We start from the raw sequence: 18,919 nt of genomic DNA on the forward strand, positions 1-18,919 counted from the left end.
AGACTCCCGAGAGGCACCCTGTGGCAGTATCCTCCTCAGGTATGCTTCCTCTCTTCTCCTGTCTCCACTGGCAGCTGGTTTTATTCCCACCGGCCAGTGATTGCCGGTGATGTCACCGGCTGGCTTCAGCTGAATAAAGATGCGGCTGATCAGCCGCACGGGTTTCTTTCCCCGTTCCAGCTGCGCCGCGGTTCCTGCTGTAGGTAAGTAGTTTTTTTTGTTTTAACTTTATGTTTATTTTCTCTTCTTTCTGTGTATTTTGTTCCCAGGGATCTCCCCTTTTAGTTCGGGGTCCTTCCCCCCACACTCTCCTGGGACAACATAGTTTGACGCTTCTTTGCAAATATCCACAACCTAAAACTATTTCCCTGAGCACCTTCAAGAAAAAAAAAATCACATAAATTTTAAACTTCATATTAAAAAAAAGTGATACTTTTTTTTGGTCAGGATATATTTTTCAACCCTTCCTTTCATGGTGAATTAAAACTAACACATTTTCTATTAATAATATTTTTCTTTGTCCTCTTTCTTGCAACTGCATGTTGTACTTTTTTTGAAGGAATGAGATGAATTGAGCATTTCCCTTGGGTCTCCTTCTTGAAGAAAACCAACTTACATCTTTCTCTAATCCAACTGTGATTACAGCCATTCTGTGAAATAGCAGGAAGAAGTTGCTAAACAGTATTATATTCAACATCCAAGGTGTACATTAGCAAAAGAAGGCTCTCTTATTTTGAGGCATACACTTACAAAAGAAGCTGTTTCCAGACAAAACATTTGTGCACCAAGGGATTACAAAATATCCCATAATACAATCATAACACCTAAAGAATGTGTGTGTGTGTGTGTGTGTGTGTGTGTGTGTGTGCATGCGCACGCGTGTGGGTGTGTGTATTAGGTTATGTAATTTTCCAGTGATACTCTAACAGTATTTTCCCATTGTTTTGTTCAATACGCTTTTAAATGTAGGCACCTTAACCCCTCCATCACAGGGCTCCTTAAAACAGAAAGGCTGTTTTCTATGATTTTCCCTATATATAAGGGGGAATGCGCACACACACACACACACACACACACACGTTTACAGCTAGTTACATTTGTTACAATAAACTTTGTATAGCTCTGTGCACAAAAAATAGCATCTGCCAAATTTTGAAGATTTGTCACACAGTTATATCCTTGTCACACACTGACATGATTCAGATACAAGGCAGATGAGATTTCTTTGCTTTCATAGCAGTATTGTTTCATTTGATTGTCTTTTCCAAGTCTTTGGAACACACTCATCTTGATATTTTTTTCTATTTGAGAGGAGTGAGGTAGATGCGTCTTTGATTGTCTTTTTCTCTTTTGATTAGCAATATTCTAATACTGAAAGCTTCTCACATCTTCCATATACCCTGCTATGTAAGTACAATGGACACACCATTTGTTCCCACTCTGTTTCACCTATTAGTATGTAGTTTTGTGTTTCCTTTAAAATGAAAGAATACGTATGTATTGGATGTAATAAGTACTGCCCTTCCACTAGAAAGGATCAGCAAGGTGGCTTAACTGTAATTCATTTTGGACAGTTCTTTTCTTATAGTTCTAGAATTCTAGGGGAAAAAAGTCCCAAGATTCATATTTTATTGCTATAGGTTGCAGTAATCTTTTACTAGTATGTAAATCAATAGCATTTGTGTCAAGTAGCTTTGAATTGTTCATCAGTTCTGATATGTTAATCCCAACATACCTATAAGGCACAGGATTAAAACAAATTCACCTTGACTTGCTTGGCAAGTTTACTCACAGAATTATCCCTAGCAAGCAGTTTCTGTTTTTGCTATCTATATACATATATACATATCTAGGATATATTTTTGTCAGTGTCACTATGTCAAACTAAGCCTCTGGTTGCTACATTTTTCTCATACCAATTAATGTGCAGGATGTTCTTATTATCATATATCTCCAAAAAGAAATTGCATCTGCCAAATCCATCTTTGGGCCTTGCACTGACTTTATGACAATTCACTGCTATCAGAACATCCTGTCATATAACTACACTCTGCTAACTGAATGGTAATTTGCAGAGGAATAACCTATATGGCACTGACTGGTTTTAAGTGACCAATCTCAAATGGAGAGATTTTAAAATTTGAGGGTAAATGTTATCACTCTTGGTTTCTTCCCTCCTCATCCACTCTATTCCATACACACATACCCACACATCAACAGTTCCCAATTATGATGAAGAGATTGTGTATGGAATTGCTGTTTTAGGTGAGTAGTAGCATAAACTGGACAAATTGAGACTTAACAGATTATTACCTGTCATATGAAACATATTTGGGATTTGCTTTTTGCAATATCTTGGTGACCTACTCTACATTATGTATCAAATTATTTTAGGGGAAAAAGGGCACTAATATATTAGAACTTTGATTCTAAAACCAAGCCTTCCTCAGTCCCCGCTTTTTCTTAAACTAATCATTTAGGTTTTATTTGCAATGTTCTTTTGGTGCAATTTTAAAGGTCACCCTGAAAAAACCCAAGCCACATGAGTCACTTTGCCCTATTTAGGGTACATACAGATGTTTAGGAAGGTTAGGGGGATTTTTGATCACATTAAAAGAGGCCAACTAATCCAATTTAATTTGTTCCCCCCCCCCCCCCCCCATCAGAGCTTCTATGGCAGGATGGAACTACCACGAGGAGGTTTAATTTAGGGGTTTAGCATATAAACAGTTAGTAGGTATGGACTTAAGGTAGCCTTCAAACTCAAGCATAACTATTGGTGAAGACAGACAAAGTTACTAAATGAACATGTAGCTTAAATTTTGTTTATACAACTCAGGCACTTAGAAGAGATTAGCCCCTTTAAATCAGATTTACTGCAAAAGGAATAGATTGGGAAGACAGGATGGAGTATGTCAAACAACCAGAAACAGATCCAGGGTTTTATAAAAGGAGTGTGTTTACAGTCACCGGTGCTGTAGGGATGGCTGCACTCCTGATTCCCTCAGTCTCCTTCCCTTGCTCCCCTTGACCAGGGCAGGTAGATGGTGCTACAAGAGCAGCAGCAGAGGACTTTGGTCCCTAAGCACTCCCTCCCTCTCTTCCACTCCATGATCAGAGGCAGGTCCCTGCCCCTTCTCTCCCCTCTCTGTTCCTTCCCCTCTTCTTCTTCCCTCCCCTGCCTCCTGCTGCTAGTGTCTGCACCGGAGTGAGACCAGGATGAGGGGAACACTGGTCTCACTCCTGCTGTGCTGGGCAGAAGCTGAGCTCATCTGGATTTGTGACAGCAGTGGCAGGTGGGCACATTCCTCCTCTCTGCATTCGCTCTGAGACTGGTAGGGAGCAGGCAGGGAGGGGCAATGTGCCTGCTTGCTGCCACAGTCCCAGGCGCAGTATAGCCCACGTGCAGCCCAGCTAGAGTGGGCAGGAGCTAATCCCAACCCTAGGACAGCATAGGCCCTGGCAGTAGCAGGCAAGAGAAGCAAGGGGAGGGAGAGGAGTGCTCACCTTGAGCTAGTACTAACAAGGTTCAACATTTGAGTAGCTCAAAATGCAAGGTACAAGAAGGCCTTTTGAGACTTAAGTTCTTGGCTGCTGCTACCATGGCATGGTTGGAAAGGGGTGGTGCACGTACACCACTGCACCCAGGGTGCATCCACCCATGTGAACAAATCATTTTCTGAAGGACACACTAATCTTGATATTTTTTATTTGGGATGAGAAAGGTAGATGTATGATTTTATGCACTTAGCTTTTCCTGTAGTAAAATCTGCTACCACTCCTAGCAGCAACAACAGTCATGAACATTTCATATAATTGCCAGTATGAATACACACAATATTCTTCAAGGTAGCAATTCTGCTCCACAACCAGCTATGTAGAGATACGACCAATCTGGAGCCAATAACATCTTCACTCATTTCTAAAAGCCAATGCTTCAGAGAACCTGAACAGCAGAGACCCAGGAATCCTCCTGATGCTTATTTCATTATAGCACATTACGTTAATGTTACAAGTCAGCTGGCTTCTGATCCACAGGTTAATGGTGTATATTTTTTGAAGACTAACTTTAGTGAGAAATATCTGCTATTACTTTACCTTTATTCACTAGTTTCACACTGCAAAGTGCTATGGGAAAATAAACACCATATTATTCTATTTTCTCCCCTGAATCCTCTCAGGATCAAAACGAATCAAAGTCACAAATCAATCTTTTCAAGACTGCCATTTGTTATACCTTCAATCCACCCAGACAAATCAATCTTTAGCACAGGAATTTTTTTAATGGCTAGGTAGCTAATAGATTCTGTAAAAGAAATGCATGAAATTTGAGCTGTTGCCATGTGTAAACACAGAAAATCTTTATACTGTAGGCAGATTTCTATACAAGAGCATGCCAAGAACAGGCTTACAGCATTAGGAAAACAAGTGGTCTGAGAGACAAAGCTCTTCAGCTTTTACACTGATAAAGTTGCTCAGCATCAGCCTACCACACATTATATTTCATGCACTTTTAATGCTAGCAACTGCCTATGGCAGAACAAGTTATGAAAGCATGATTTTCTCTCAACACATTTTTGTTTGGACCTTTCTACTCTACAATCAAAAGTGTCTAAATTTAAAAAAATGGTGGGATTTTCCCCCTAGAGGGGATTAACTGAGGAGAGGGAATCAATACATTCAGACAGAGTCTCAGACCATGAAGATGTAAGTCAGTATAAAAGTCCAGTTGCCTAAAATAAATCTCACACAATAACTAGGCATATTTTTACTACTTGGATCAAATCAAGTTAAAGGTGACTCAAGGCTCACTGACACTATTTTCATTCAGATGGACAGTTTTGATCAGTTTTAAGCTAATATTTTAGGCTGTGTGGGGAACCCCCCCCCATCTGAGAGACTGACCGTGGGGAACTCCCCCCCCCACCCCCCGACCACTAACTGGTCATTGGGGGGCACATGCCCCACCTGACTAAGGTGGCACCAGTTGCCCATGCAAAACAGTAACAGTTGTGCTTCTGGCTTCACTGCTGCCACCACCAGTGCAGCTCCTGATGGTGCCCTGTGCCTCCCAAGGCCCTGCCACATGTTCAAATTAAAGCAGGATAAAAACCAGCTATGGAGTTGTTACACATTTTCAAGCACTAACTTTGTAGCTGGTTGACTCTTTTTATAGCTAGATAGTTATTTTCATCATGTGATAATGACTCTGCATGTGTGGCTAGTCTAAATATATTGAGCAATTAACCAATTAATTGCATAATATATGTAACATGTAGCAGAGGTGCTAGAGAACTTAGGCATGCATTGGCAGACAAGGTTCTTTGGGTGAATCCAATATCTTTTATTAAACCGACTTAAATAGCTGTGGAAAAAAATGTCTTAGCTAGGCTTAGAAAATATATATGTCACTTTGAGTTTAGCTTTTTTCTTTTTCATGTTGCACACATTTCCATTTCAAACAGCTACATTCGATATCTTCCATGTTTCAACCTACACCCCTCAGGCATACATTTACACTTCTGAACCCCAAGGGGCAAATACTAGGGAGACAAAAGAGTTCTTAAAAGGATCATGCTGGCACAAGAACAAATGTGTAAACTCTCCACATATACATGCAGACTGGGAAATATAGTAAGGTTTCTAAGTATCAGAGGAGTTTTAGGAAGTCCTACCAACACTAATGTGCAAAAGTAAACAACCTAATTTTTCAATAGGGCTTGATGAATTATGAAGGTGATTATACAATAAGTTTGCCTAGGAAAGTAGGCTAGATTCAAGGACCCAAAAGATCCCTTCCAGTCATAAGTTATCATGACAAATGCAGGACTAAGCAGCTCTGCAGTAACAAGTAATGCTTTCTTCAGAAATTACTCTTTCCCAAGGTCCAAAACAGAGATTTCAAGGAAAGTACTACTTTTGATTTCATTTTTTGTTTTGTTTTTTCAACAGGAATTGGAGATTCGTCCAGGGATTATGTCACCACAGTAAGGACTCCCTTTCTCATCCCCTTCTGAATACATGGTTAACCCAACCATTTAGGACTTGATTCATTCAAGCTGGTTATTTTAGTTGAAAAACTCCAATCCTCATTAATTACATATCACACAATCAAATTATTTATGTCATATACTGAGGAAGAGGTTATTACTTTCAAATAACCAGATGTTAATGTACAGATCCATTAGTGAGGTTCAGTTGCAAACAGATGTAAAGGTAATGTAATAAAAATGTACTATCAAACTCCTTAATATAAAACCAACCTACAAGTTAATCAACTGAAAGAGCATGGAGAAACAAAGCCATCTTCATTAAAGTATTCCTTAGAACTCTGGCATCAAGAAGCAGCATAAAACAGACCACAAAGTAACACAGTCCTGAGCAGTTACATTGCATTTTAAATGAGATTGACTGGCTAACTTTTGTGATTTGGTTTCTGTATTGTAAAGCATCGACCAGAGGATAATTTACTTACATATTGTGCATACTTCAGATATGGAGATAAATACTTAGGGAATTTAAAGGGGGTGGAAATTAAAAAGAGAAATAAAGAAAAGAGTGAAAATAAGAAAGGATCTCTATAAAAGGTCTCAGAAGAGAAGCCAAGCAGAGACGGCCTGGAAACATCTAGTCTAAGGTGGATCATCATTACACTAGAACTTTGAGATTGATCGATCACTCTCAATTTTCCTTTGTTTCCATGCCTCTCTATGTGGAGCATATAATTCTTGCATGACTTACAGTCTGTGGAAGATCACACGATGCTGGATTTCCTTGCTCCCTGATGCTTTTAGAAATGATCAGCTTCATTCAAAAAAAAAAAAAATCCATGTCACCTAGAAAAGCAAATAAAAATGAGTGCTTAGAGTACAGGTGCGACCTACTCCCTCCAGAAAGTCCAGCAAGTTTTCAGGTCAGTAGGAAGATAGCCAGAGTCATGGCTGTGACCACTCCTCTTACCTGTTCATCTCCATTCCCTTTTTGTACCCCTGCACGGTGAATTTTTTGTGGTCCCCATAACAAAAATTACTACTGTAAAATGCTCTTACATGTTTGTAGTGACTATAAATATATACCTACTTCCTTCTCCTCCTCCATGCACTCACAGTTGATTATTATACAATGCACCCCGCACTCTAACAACCTCTTTACTATACACAAAAGCCTTTTTTGATATATTTTTTTTTTTGTTAAAAAACTAAACCCTAAATTATTCGGGATGTCCTCATTGTTCACACTAAATACAGATCTCCTATCTCCTATACCTCTCCCAATTTCCCTGTTTCCCTTTCATTGTGCTGAGCAGTCCAAGGGAGGAAGGATAATGCCACAGAACAATCTTATTATGCAAGGAAAAAAGGGTTCTTCAGGCTAATTTCTTTTTTTAAAGCAACTGTAAAAAAGCACTCAGTGCCCAGATTGTATCCAATATCTCTTTCAGTTGGTCCAAACAAAGTTATCTGCAAAAAACCTTTGCTTTACTCATATTTGTTGGATCACCAGAATTACAACACTCCAACTCTTCTTATTTCCCCAGTTAGCTTCCTCTAGTGCAGTGGTACTCCAATTTCCAGCCACTCGAGCTGGATCCCACACAGGGTCAACTTGAGGTCAGCATGGGGGCCTGACCTCCGGCTGCATCTAAGATCATGCTGGCATGATTTAGCATGCAAGGCCATATTATCTAGGCCACAAGTCTCCCTACAGGTCTTGAAATTTGGTGGCATAGGAGCAATGGAAATGACCCCCTCAGCTCAGCCCCATGGAAGGGAAGAAAGGGCTGCTCTAGCACCTCCTGGATTGTAGTCTGTGCCACTGAAGGCATGTTTCTGCTTTTCTGGGATGTCTGTACAGTTACAAACCAGTTTAGCCTAGCCAGGTTAGACTAACCTGCAAAGATTGAATCAATCCAGGCTCTGTCCCTAGCCTCAGTGTCCAATAATTTTGGTGATTAGAGGTCTCTTCTAAGTAAGTTGATCCTACTTCAGTAACTGGAAGGAACCAACTTGACCTCAACTCAAATGGTGCAAGGTTATTCCAAGCTATTTTTAGATGAAGTCACTAAAATGAGATGCTTATTCAAGCATGATTTTATTTAGAGGTTTTCCAAATGTAAGTTAAAACTCTTCTTTTTCCATTTGCTACCTTAGTTTCCATTAGATTTGTGAGATTTTCCTTATGATTTTTATTATAGGTAACTGGAAATGTCTAATAATGAAATTTAAATTATTTTTCCAATCCACAATTAGATTGTTAGCAACTACATCAAACCTCTAGGCAACAGCACACTTCCACCTCTCCAAATCAAATCCACAACAGAGTTACTAGATTGCAAGGTGCTTTCACCTTGGGAATCCAAGAGAGCAATTAAAATGTGCTATAAATAAATTGTAGATTTGTTTTTAACAAGAAAAAAAATCTAAAGAACTGCTGTTAACAGAACTTTGCAAAATGATCAGTATAACACAAGCTGAGACAGAAAAGTGTATCCAACTATAAATCAACAAAAAGGAAGAAGTCCAGATTTTAGGCTTTAAAGAAGTTTTCTCTTCTTTGAACTCTATGGGGGTTAGACCAGATGCCCATTGAGGTTCCTTCCAGCCCTATGATTTTATGAGAGCCTACACCTCTGTAGATATTGCTGATTTCTTTTCCCCTTTACTCTTACCTTTTATTTAACCATGTAACTATAAATGACTTTGTAAAAGATTTTCAAGTTGAATGTATGTGAATTATGAGAATTTCATTAAAAAAAATCTTTCTAACATGAAGAATTCCAAAAGAGCTTTTTTTACTGACACCCTGACATGCTAACATTGAATTAAGTAGAGAATATATAACACCTGTGCTTAAAGATAACTGAAAAAATACCATTGGTTATGATTTTGCTTGACTTTTAAAAAAATAACTATTCTGATTTTGTATAATTTATTTTCACAAGTCTTTCTGCCATGCATGAAGTCTGCTAACATAATTTGTATCAGTGCATAACACTATAAACTTAGTTAAAAGAGAAATTCTTATAATTGAAAGCAATAATGGAAATTGTTTTTGTAGCTTTATGAATAATTAATGCTTTGGCTTATTGATCTTGATTTTAATTTTTTGTATTTTATTGTGAAAAATAAAAATGATGCTCTTCGATTGACTCTTTTTCAAAACAGAGAGAGTCCCTCTGGTTTTAGTTCCTATGCCTGTTGTCATAGCCTCATAATGGAAGGAGAAAATACAAGCAAAGTCTTCCCTAGTCTCTAGGCTCTATAGCCTTTGAAAAAGTATGCTTAGCATTGAGGGAATCTTCAGAAAAAAGACCATTTTAACTCTTGAACAAGCCTGGTCTGAACAAATGCAAACCTCAGTTTTCAGAGAGTTTTTTGCCAATTTGGTCATTTTTTCCAATGGCTCAGGAGAAGCCAAATCCATGCTACAAAGGAAACCTAAGTCTAAATGTAACATCCCTTCTACAAAACATAAAAGCAGTAGAATCTCCACAAAGTGGCTGCAAGAATTTCTTTTCATGTGGGTAAAAGCAACATATTTCCTCTGATCTTATTCTGAAAAATGAATAATGTGACACTGAGCAGATCAAGAGTGACTACAAGGTTCTGGCTGAAAGGGTGAAGGGGTGGGGGCACAGGTGGCATTCTTCTTGATCCTTCCAGTCAAGGGGAAGGGCCCTGGCAGCAGCTGACTTATCTTGAAGACCAATGCATGGCTGCACAGGTGGTGTTTCCAGCAAGGATTCAGCTTCTTCAACCATGGGATGTTGTTCCAAGAAGAAGGATTGCTAGGAAGAAATGGGATCTACCTATCTACCTGATGAAGAGAGAGAAGAGCATCTTTGCAGACAGCCTCACTAACATAGTGAGGAGGGCTTTAACATAGTGAGGAGACCAAAGCCCTGATGTAAGTGGGAAAGCAGGGGACCTGGAGAAAGCACAAGGAGGAGAGGGCAACAGGGGAGGCCTCCTCATTCTTCCTGAGAAAGTAGGGCAATCAGCTGCTTACCTCAGGTTCCTCTACATGGACACATGGAGCCTGGGAAACAAGTAGGAATAACTGGAAGTCTCACACAATCAATGAACTATAACAGGAGTGGAATAACAGAGACTTGGTGGGATAGCTTGCATGACTAGAGTACTGTCAGGGATGGGTACAAACTATTCAGGAAGGAAAGGCAGGGGAGGAGTTTCACTTTATATAAAGCTGTATGATTGCTCAGCGTTCCAGTATGAAACTGAAGATAGGCCTGTTGAAAGTGTCTGGGTTAAGGTTAGGGGAGAGAGCAACAAGGGTGATGTCATGGTGGGTGTCTGCTATCAATCACCAGACCAGAAGGATAAGGTGGATAAGGCTCTGGTTCTCACAGTGGATTTCAGTCACCCTGAGTGGAAGGGCAATACAGAAGTGCACAGGAAATCCTGGAAGTTTTTGGAAACCACTGGAGACAACTTCATGGTGCAAGTGTTAGAGACCAACAAGCAGCCATGCTCTTCTTGACCTGCTGTTCACAAACTGAAGAATTGGTGGGGAATGTAGAAATGGATAGCAACTTGGGCAGCAGCAACCACAAGATGATTGAGTTCAGGATCCTTACAAAAGGAAGAAAGGAGAGCAGCAGAGTATGGACCCTGGACTTCAGTAAACAGACTTTGACTCACTCAGGGAACTGACAGGCAGGATCCCCTGGGGGGGGCAGTCTGAGGGGCAGAGTCCAGGAGAGCTGGTTCTATTTTAAACAAAAATTACTGAGGGAGCAGAAACAAGCTATCCCAATGTGCAGGAAGAATAGCAAATATGGCAGGTGACCAGCTTGGCTTAGTGGAGAACTCATTGATGAGCTTAAACACAAAAAGGAAGCTTACAGGAGCTGGAAGCTTGGGCAGATGACTATCAAGGAGCATAAGAATATGCTCAGACATGCAGGGATGAAGTCAGGAAGGCCAAAGTACAACTGGACTTGCAGCTAGCAAGGGACATGATGGGTAACAAGAAGGGTTTCTACAAGTATGTTAGGAACAAGAGGAAGGTCACAGAAAGTGCAAGTCCCTTATTGAAAGGGAGGAAGGAACCTAGTGACAGATGAGGAAGAAAAGGCTGAAGTACTCAATGCCTTTTCACCTCCGTCTTCACAAGCAAGGTCAGCTCCCAGACTACTACACCAGGCAGCAAAGTTCAGGGAGAAGATGAGCAGCCCTCAGTGAAAGAACAGGTTAGGGACTATTTTAAAAAGCTGGACATGTACAAGTCCATGGGGCCAGATGCAATGCATCCAAAGGTGCTAAGTGAGTTGGCTGGTGTGATTGCAGAGACATTGACCTTCATCTTTGAAAATTCATGGCGATCAGGAGAGGTCCTGGATGACTGGAAAAGGGCAAATACAGTGCCCGTATTTAAGAAAGGGAAGAAAGAAGATCTAAGGAACTGCAAACTGGTCAGCCTCACCTCATCCCTTAGAAAAAAAATCAAGGAGCAGGCCCTCAAGGAATTCTTTCTAAGCACTTGGAGGAGTAGAAAGTGATCAGGAACAGTCACCATGGATTCATCAAGGGCAAGTGATGCCTGACCAACCTGATTTCCCTTCTATGATGAGATAACTGGCTCTGTGGTTGCAGGGAAAGCAGTGGACTTTAGCAAGGCTTTTGATAAAGTCTCACAAAGCATTCTTGCAAGCAAACTGAGGAAGTATGGGTTTGATTAATTGACTATAAGGTGGATCAAAAGCAGGCTGGATTGTCAGGCTCAACAGATGGCGATCAATGGCTCGGGATCTAGCTGGCAGCTGGTATCATATGAAGTGCCTCAAGAGTCAGTCCTGGGGACATTTTGTTTAATATCTTCATTAACGATCTGGAAGATGTGATGGAGTGTGCCCTCAGCAAGTTCATGGATGACACCAAGATGGAGATTATAGTAGATACACTGGAGGGGAGGGCTAGGATTCACAGTGACCTTGATAAATTGGAGGATTTGACCAAAAGAAATCTCATAAGACTTAACAAGGACAAGTGCCAAGTCCTGCACTTAGGACAGAAGAATCCCATGCACTGCTTCAGGCTTGGGACCAACTAGCTAAGCAATAGCTCTGCAGAAAAGGACCTGGGGGGTACCTTGGACAATTAGATGGATAGGATTCAGCAGTGTGCCATTGTTGCCAAGAAGGCTAACAGCATACTGGGCTGCATTAGTAGAAGCGTTGCCAGCAGATCAAGGGATGTAATTATTCCTCTCTATTCTGCACTGTTGAGGCCACTTTTGGAGTACTCTACCCAGTTTTGGGCCCACCACTATAGAAAGGGTATGGACAAGTTAGAGAGAGTCTAGAGAGGGTAACAAAAAAATGGTTAAGGGGCAAATGACTTCTGAGGAGAGGCTGAGGCAACAGGGCTTAATTAGGCCAAAGAGAAGAAGACTGAGGGTGATTTGATAGCGGCCTTTAACTACTACAGGTGATTCCAAAAAGGATGGAGCTGGACTGTAAACAGTTACCACTGAGAACAGAACAAGGAATAATGGTCTTAAGTTGCAGCAAGGGAGGTTCAATATTAGAATAAACTCTCTCACTAGGAGGGTGGTGAAAGACTGGAACAGATTACCTAGAGAGGTGGTGGAATCTGCATCCTTGGAGGTTTTTAAGATTCAGCTTGACAAAGCCCTGGCTGGAATGATCTAGTTGGGGATGGTCCTGCTTTGAGCAGGTTATTAGACTAGATGATCTTGTGAGGTCCCTTCCAAACCTAATTTTCTGTGATCCTATGATTCTCTGAATGTTTTTTTCCTGAAATATAATAATAAAGAGTAGCTAGAGGCAACTACATGGCATGCACAATTTCAGCCCAAATCCTTAAAAGTTGGCAACATTATAAGCAACTGAAAACAGGGTCTTATAATGGGAAATAGTAGACAACCTCTACCACAGGTATTTCTAGCAAGGTCATTTGTAACAATTTTTATTTCATGTATCTCCTGAAATTGATGTTATTTCAATATTGTCAATAATAATGGTGATTCTTTGAATGAAATTGCCTGAGAGATAAATAAGACTTGTTACTGAAACAGCATCTACACTTGCTTTGTAAATTAATTTCTCAGGACTTTTAAAATTCTTGCTTGTGAGATACAGAGGGACAGGATCCATACATCATTAGTGTACTTCCCTTTGTGTTATTTTCCAAGTGTATCATTCCATTCATCTTCAAAGGTAAAAAAAATCTCATGTAACAAATAGTTATTAGGTGGGCATACTGAGCTTAAGACTAGAAATACATTTTCAAGCTATATATCAACTTATTGCTTCAAAAGGACACTTGCTATTGATTTTTCAAGGTAATAATAATCCAACATACACTGAGATGCAGAATTAATCTATGTAGCAGTCCATGCAGCAGCACTATAAAATTAAATAGCATTATCTTGAGCTTATGGTGTGCTCTCGAGCAAAAATATTTGCATGTAAAAATGTAAATTAAAATGATATTTGGAACATCAATATTGCTTTCTGTCTTCAGAGCACTGTGCTGACAACTACATACCTAGAATTTACCAGCTGGAAATAGGGTCTAAAAATATAATATAAAGCATTTTTTTGTGACAGTATCTACTGAACAACCTAGAAGAAAAGTTTTAGATGTTTTGATATTAGTGCAGGTTTCATCAAAAAAACATTGTACCAACTACAGAGCAATTTCCCATTAGGTTTTCAAGACAACACCTCTATTTGCCATTCACCCCAACCAGATGTTTGCCAAGATATCCTGCAGCAGACAATACTAAGTAATGGTGAGCTGGAGGTAAAGAGACCATTCACTACTTCTCCCACATTGAAAGCGGAGATCAACGACCCCCCACTATCTTCCTGGTTTGCTCTTTTCTGCCTCTGCTTCCTCATTGGCTCCTGTGACAAACACTCACCTAATACACCACCTGCTTTGAAGGCTGGCTATGCCAGTCACAGAAAAATCTAAGATTAGGCCCCAGAATGCTGAATAGTAGCGGTGAAGGTGGAGGATGATTGCCGATTCCTCACAACAAGCAGTTCTGATTTGACAATAGTTGGGAATAGCCTCTAAGACCACTGAATTCTTGAAGGAAAGATACGTTTCTCTTCAATCCATTGATGCAAACCACATAATCAGTCATTTTTATATTAACAGACAGATCCTTCTTGTAGACAAGGATAGTGGTCTAGTTGTAATATAGCTGCATTTATCTACATTCAACATGGTGATTCTACTTTCACACTAAATCTCACTGTATTTCTTTTGCTGTTGCTTTGTTGCTGGTTCCTATCATGCCTTTAATTGAATATGTGGCCGTTGCTCCCAGCTTCTGGAGTACAATTGCAGAGGCTAGGAGCACAGGTCAGCTGATCAGCAGTCTCAGCTGGAAGAGTATAGGGAGCTCCCAATACCAATGTGCCCCTGCATTGGAAGCCCTAACAGTAATCAGAGCCCTTAGCTGCATCACATGCTACCACAGGTCAGAGCTCCACCAGCTCACAGTGTTCCCAGCCACTGGGAACACTGGGAAAAACTGCCAATGCAGCGGGAGCCCAGGATCATTATCCCAGGCTCCTCCTCAACTGGCAATATAGTCTAATGGGATCTGGTCCTCAATCCCACAATCACACCCCCTGCCATGTATGTGTGGCATGGTAGGAGGCACAACTGTTGGTACGGCACATCAAATCCCAACATGCCTTACTTCTAACGTCTGCCTTAAGGATACAAACCAAGTCATATGGATCCAAATTCTCCCAAGGTTTGAGGAGGTTAGATATATAGTTGGTTTGGCTCATTAGTGAGATCTAAATCAGATGCAAAGTTTGGACATGCATATGAGCTGTGCTTTATGTAAGTGTTTTGTTCTGAAGGATTGGTTTGACCATCACTACTGTAAAAGTACAAAATACTATATTTTTGAAAGAAAAAAATACTGAACTTCATTTTTTGCTTTCACAGATAAGAGATTGTAATTATTATAAACTTACATGTAATAAAATTATGCCTCAAGGATTTTATGAAAGTAGGTTTGCATGCACATGCCATAAAATGCAGCATAGTTTGAGTCAGGATTATAGAACGGATTTGATTTATCTTGTTTGACTGACACAGATTCTAATTCCATTACTGAGGGGATTTTCAGGGACAGAATAACTACCAACAGACCAGGCAAAGGCTCATTAATGAAATGTGTTATGTCACCAATGTCAGTTCCTGCCTATTATACTATCAGAGATGTCGAATCATTTTGACTGCCTTTAATTTAATAACATGCTGTTTGTCAGTTTGATGGGACCCTCAATTAGTATCAGACAGGTCCACTCAATTCCACTCTTCTTGTATGAAATGACGATATCTTAATTAAAAGAGAACTTTTGCATCCATTAGAGTAAAAAATTAAAATGTCTTGGCACAATCTGTGTCTCAGGATGGAAAATAATCACCAAATTAATTAATTTTCATAGAAAACATTTTCACCTGACATGTCATTAAGTTTAGACATGGTTCCTCTTTCAAATCTGTCTAGATTTGGGAAAGATGAATCTTAGGATAAAGCTCCCAAACATTAAATTTCTCTTACATCAGGTTTTACTGGGCAGAAAACAGTACCAGTGAAGAAGATTCTAAATTTGGATTTCAGTTACATGTGTGTTTTTACAATGCCCGGCCAGCTGCTTTCCAAGATCTTGTCCCAACCCCAGCCTGTCAATATGGCAGCCAGGAATTACATGGGTACAAGGAAGTCCTGGGAACACCTCATTTTCCCCAGCCACATCCTGTACTGGCTATTCTATGCAACTGAAATAATTCCTTTGGAAACAAAGCATCAGTTAAGTGGTGCAAAGCATCCCTAATACACCTGAGAATGGGGGCCCAAAAGCCTTTTTCATCATAATCTTAGTTAGGTTGTTTTTTTTTCTCATTAGTTAGTTAGTCGGTTAGTATTTTCCACCCCCAAATCAGCCCTCCCCCACAAAAGACTGAGATATGTGTTTTAAGCAGGGAAACTGTTTTCTTCACCAGAAAAGAAATTCCTGAAGACACCAGACATGCCATGCAGCTGCCAAAATGGCTTCCACTTATGTCATCTCAACAAACTGAAGGAGTGGAGTCTTGTGATAACACTCTCACAACCGTAGCTATTGGCTGGGCACTGTAGATTGTAGCCCAAGCAGCAAGTGAGCTGCTGGCAGTATCTTAGTGAAGCTTGTGATATGGAAAAGTATATAACTACCTACCTACAGTAAAGAAGTATCAGTCTTGCAAAGATCTGAAGCCTAACTCTGACATAGGGCATCTACAGATGTTTAGGGAAGTCACTCCAGCTCATGGCACTTTACACAATGCGCCATGAGTTAAAGCACCATTGAACCCAACAGATGTTCACCTGTTGGGTTAGGGGGGCTCAAGACTGCCTGTACTGGCCCTGGCCAGCAGGAAGGAGAACTCCAGCAGCTTCCCAGGAGGCTACCAAACTGCATCACTCCCTATCCCCACCCCTCCTGCCAGCTCCAGCTGCAGCAAAGCCAAGCCAGCACCTGTGTGTTTCCCATCAAGGGGCTGAGGTGCAGAATTGGGGAAGAAAGCCCCCATCCCTTCCAGGTGGGGTGTTGGGGAGGAGCTGGGCCAGACTCATGAGATGAGGGGGCTCCCATTCCACCCTGTACCTCCACCCTCAGCTCTGGCCACAACAAAGCCCAGCTGGCAGCAGCAGGCTGCCACTGCCAAGACACTCAGAGGATTTGGGGAAGGGACCCCCTCCAACTCACAAGCCCCCTCCAGATACCCTAGGAGGGATACCTTTCCATACCCTCCACCCTCCCTTCTCCTATCTCCCCCATTGCACAGCGAGGAGACTTTCCTTTCTTTGAAAGATTTGGAGGCAAAAGCACATGTGAAAAATTAATCCTCAAGGGAACCTGAACAGAAGTTCCCTTAGGCACTCTGCTCAACAGCACCTTTGTTAATTTTTCATGCAATTGGTCATTTAAAAAGTGCTTTGCAGCCATTAATGTCTGTTATGTCATAGCTGTAGAGTGCTTTCAGGGGCCAGATTGCAGGAAAAATGTAATTTGTGTAAGCACCTGAAGAGTAAGTCCTTCTGGAAACAGTGGTAAAGAGTAGCCAGGAAGTGTGGCACAAGAAACTTCCTGGTGTGGCACACTGTCTCCTATGATGCCACACTTCTGGATGCTCTGTGTTTCTATGAAGACTTACACTATGTAACATACTCATCTCTGATTCTGGAAAAAAATCTTATTTTCCCCCAACATACTGCCTTCCAAAAACAAGGTGCATGTTTTATTTGGGGGTAGGTATGTTAGAAAACATGGTATCTCAAATAGATCAGTTAAAATTTATTAATAGGCAACCAAAGTTTAAGTTGTAGATCTGAGGTGATCTACACTGCAGTATAACGTGTGGCATATGCATTATACAAAACCACTGAGGTTCAGAGGGTAAATAAAATAATTTTATGCATCTCAGCTACAGATATGAAAATTAAAAACATCCTGTATTAAAGGTAAAATGTGTGCTTACAGCTTGAAGGCACAGCTAAGGTTGTACTGGGAATCTAAACTCTCAGGTTTCTAAGAGTTAACTCAAATAAAGATATCTTTGGCCTTAATTGTGTCTTATGATCCTGCCCTGCATTGTGTATAATACAGTGATACAGCGCCTGAAAAAAAACTGATACAGCTCTGAAAAGAATCATATCCCCTTCTTCCTTACTATGAATCTTACTTGTGCTGCATAACAGGAATAGGAATATCCTATCCTTCTTTGCCTCACTCTCTTTTGGGTATCCTGTGCCCAGCATGGAAAGAACAATCCACAGAATATGGGGACAGCAATTAAACTCTATTGCTGCACAAAGATGTAAGGAAATATGAGGGGTTTTTCTCCTTCCTTCCTCTCCCTAGTTTGCATACCTATGAACAATAGCAAAGTCCAACCAAAAGAAAGAGGAAAAAAACCATAGTCCAGAACACATTTGAATTTTCTACTTTTATATCCTATACAGTAATGAATTTGTACAAAAGTGAATTTTTTGCCTGTAAATGATTGTTTATATGCACAACCAAGTATAAGCAAAAACATCATGCCTGCACAGCATAGAATATAAAAAAATCAATATGGATCTAAGAAAAATCAGCCTTTTGGCCTAAATTTACATAGTGCAGACTGCCAGTGTACTGATGACCTATTCATTTTCAAGAGCAATTTGGAAGGGTTGGAAATGTTTGTTAATCAGGTAACTGCCAGAAAATGAGGGTAAAGGTACAATAAACAGACACAAAACAAGTCTATTCAACCTAAGCAGCTGTGTGCTGCCTGTTTACAATCCATCATTTGAGGGGTTTTTCTGTTGGGTACACTTTTTCCGGCAAACTAAAAGAATATGCAATTCAGTCATGAACATATTTTATCATTGATTTTCACAAATTTTGTTCCCAAATTTTTACATCCAGCAATAATGTTTGACAGCCACATCATACATAGAAACAAATGCCAGGAATATAGGAATAAAATTAAAATAACTCCAACTTAGTAGATAATCAATGGTAGGACATAGCTTCCCTCTGAGTGGGACAAGCCACAAGCATGGAACATTGGTATAGGGTGTAGCTATTTTAGAAAAGCAGGGGATGTGTAGTATATCAAAAATATATATTTTGCCTATGATGTTCAAGATGAGTGGAAAGAGGCTTGTTTGATGTCTGGGTGAAGATGAAAAGAAAAAAAGAACAGATGCAATAATCACAGAAGGGGTCTACTTTAGATGACCTAGTCAGGAAGCCTTTTTTGAGTACCTACCGGAAGTATACAGAGGACAGAGACTTGATGGTTACAGTACCGTGACTAAGTAGAACAATATGACAGGACCCAGACAACTCTATCATTTTCCTGGACTG

The sequence above is a fragment of the Alligator mississippiensis genome, chromosome 4 (assembly GCF_030867095.1).
Source record: "Alligator mississippiensis isolate rAllMis1 chromosome 4, rAllMis1, whole genome shotgun sequence".
Lineage (NCBI taxonomy): Eukaryota > Metazoa > Chordata > Crocodylia > Alligatoridae > Alligator > Alligator mississippiensis.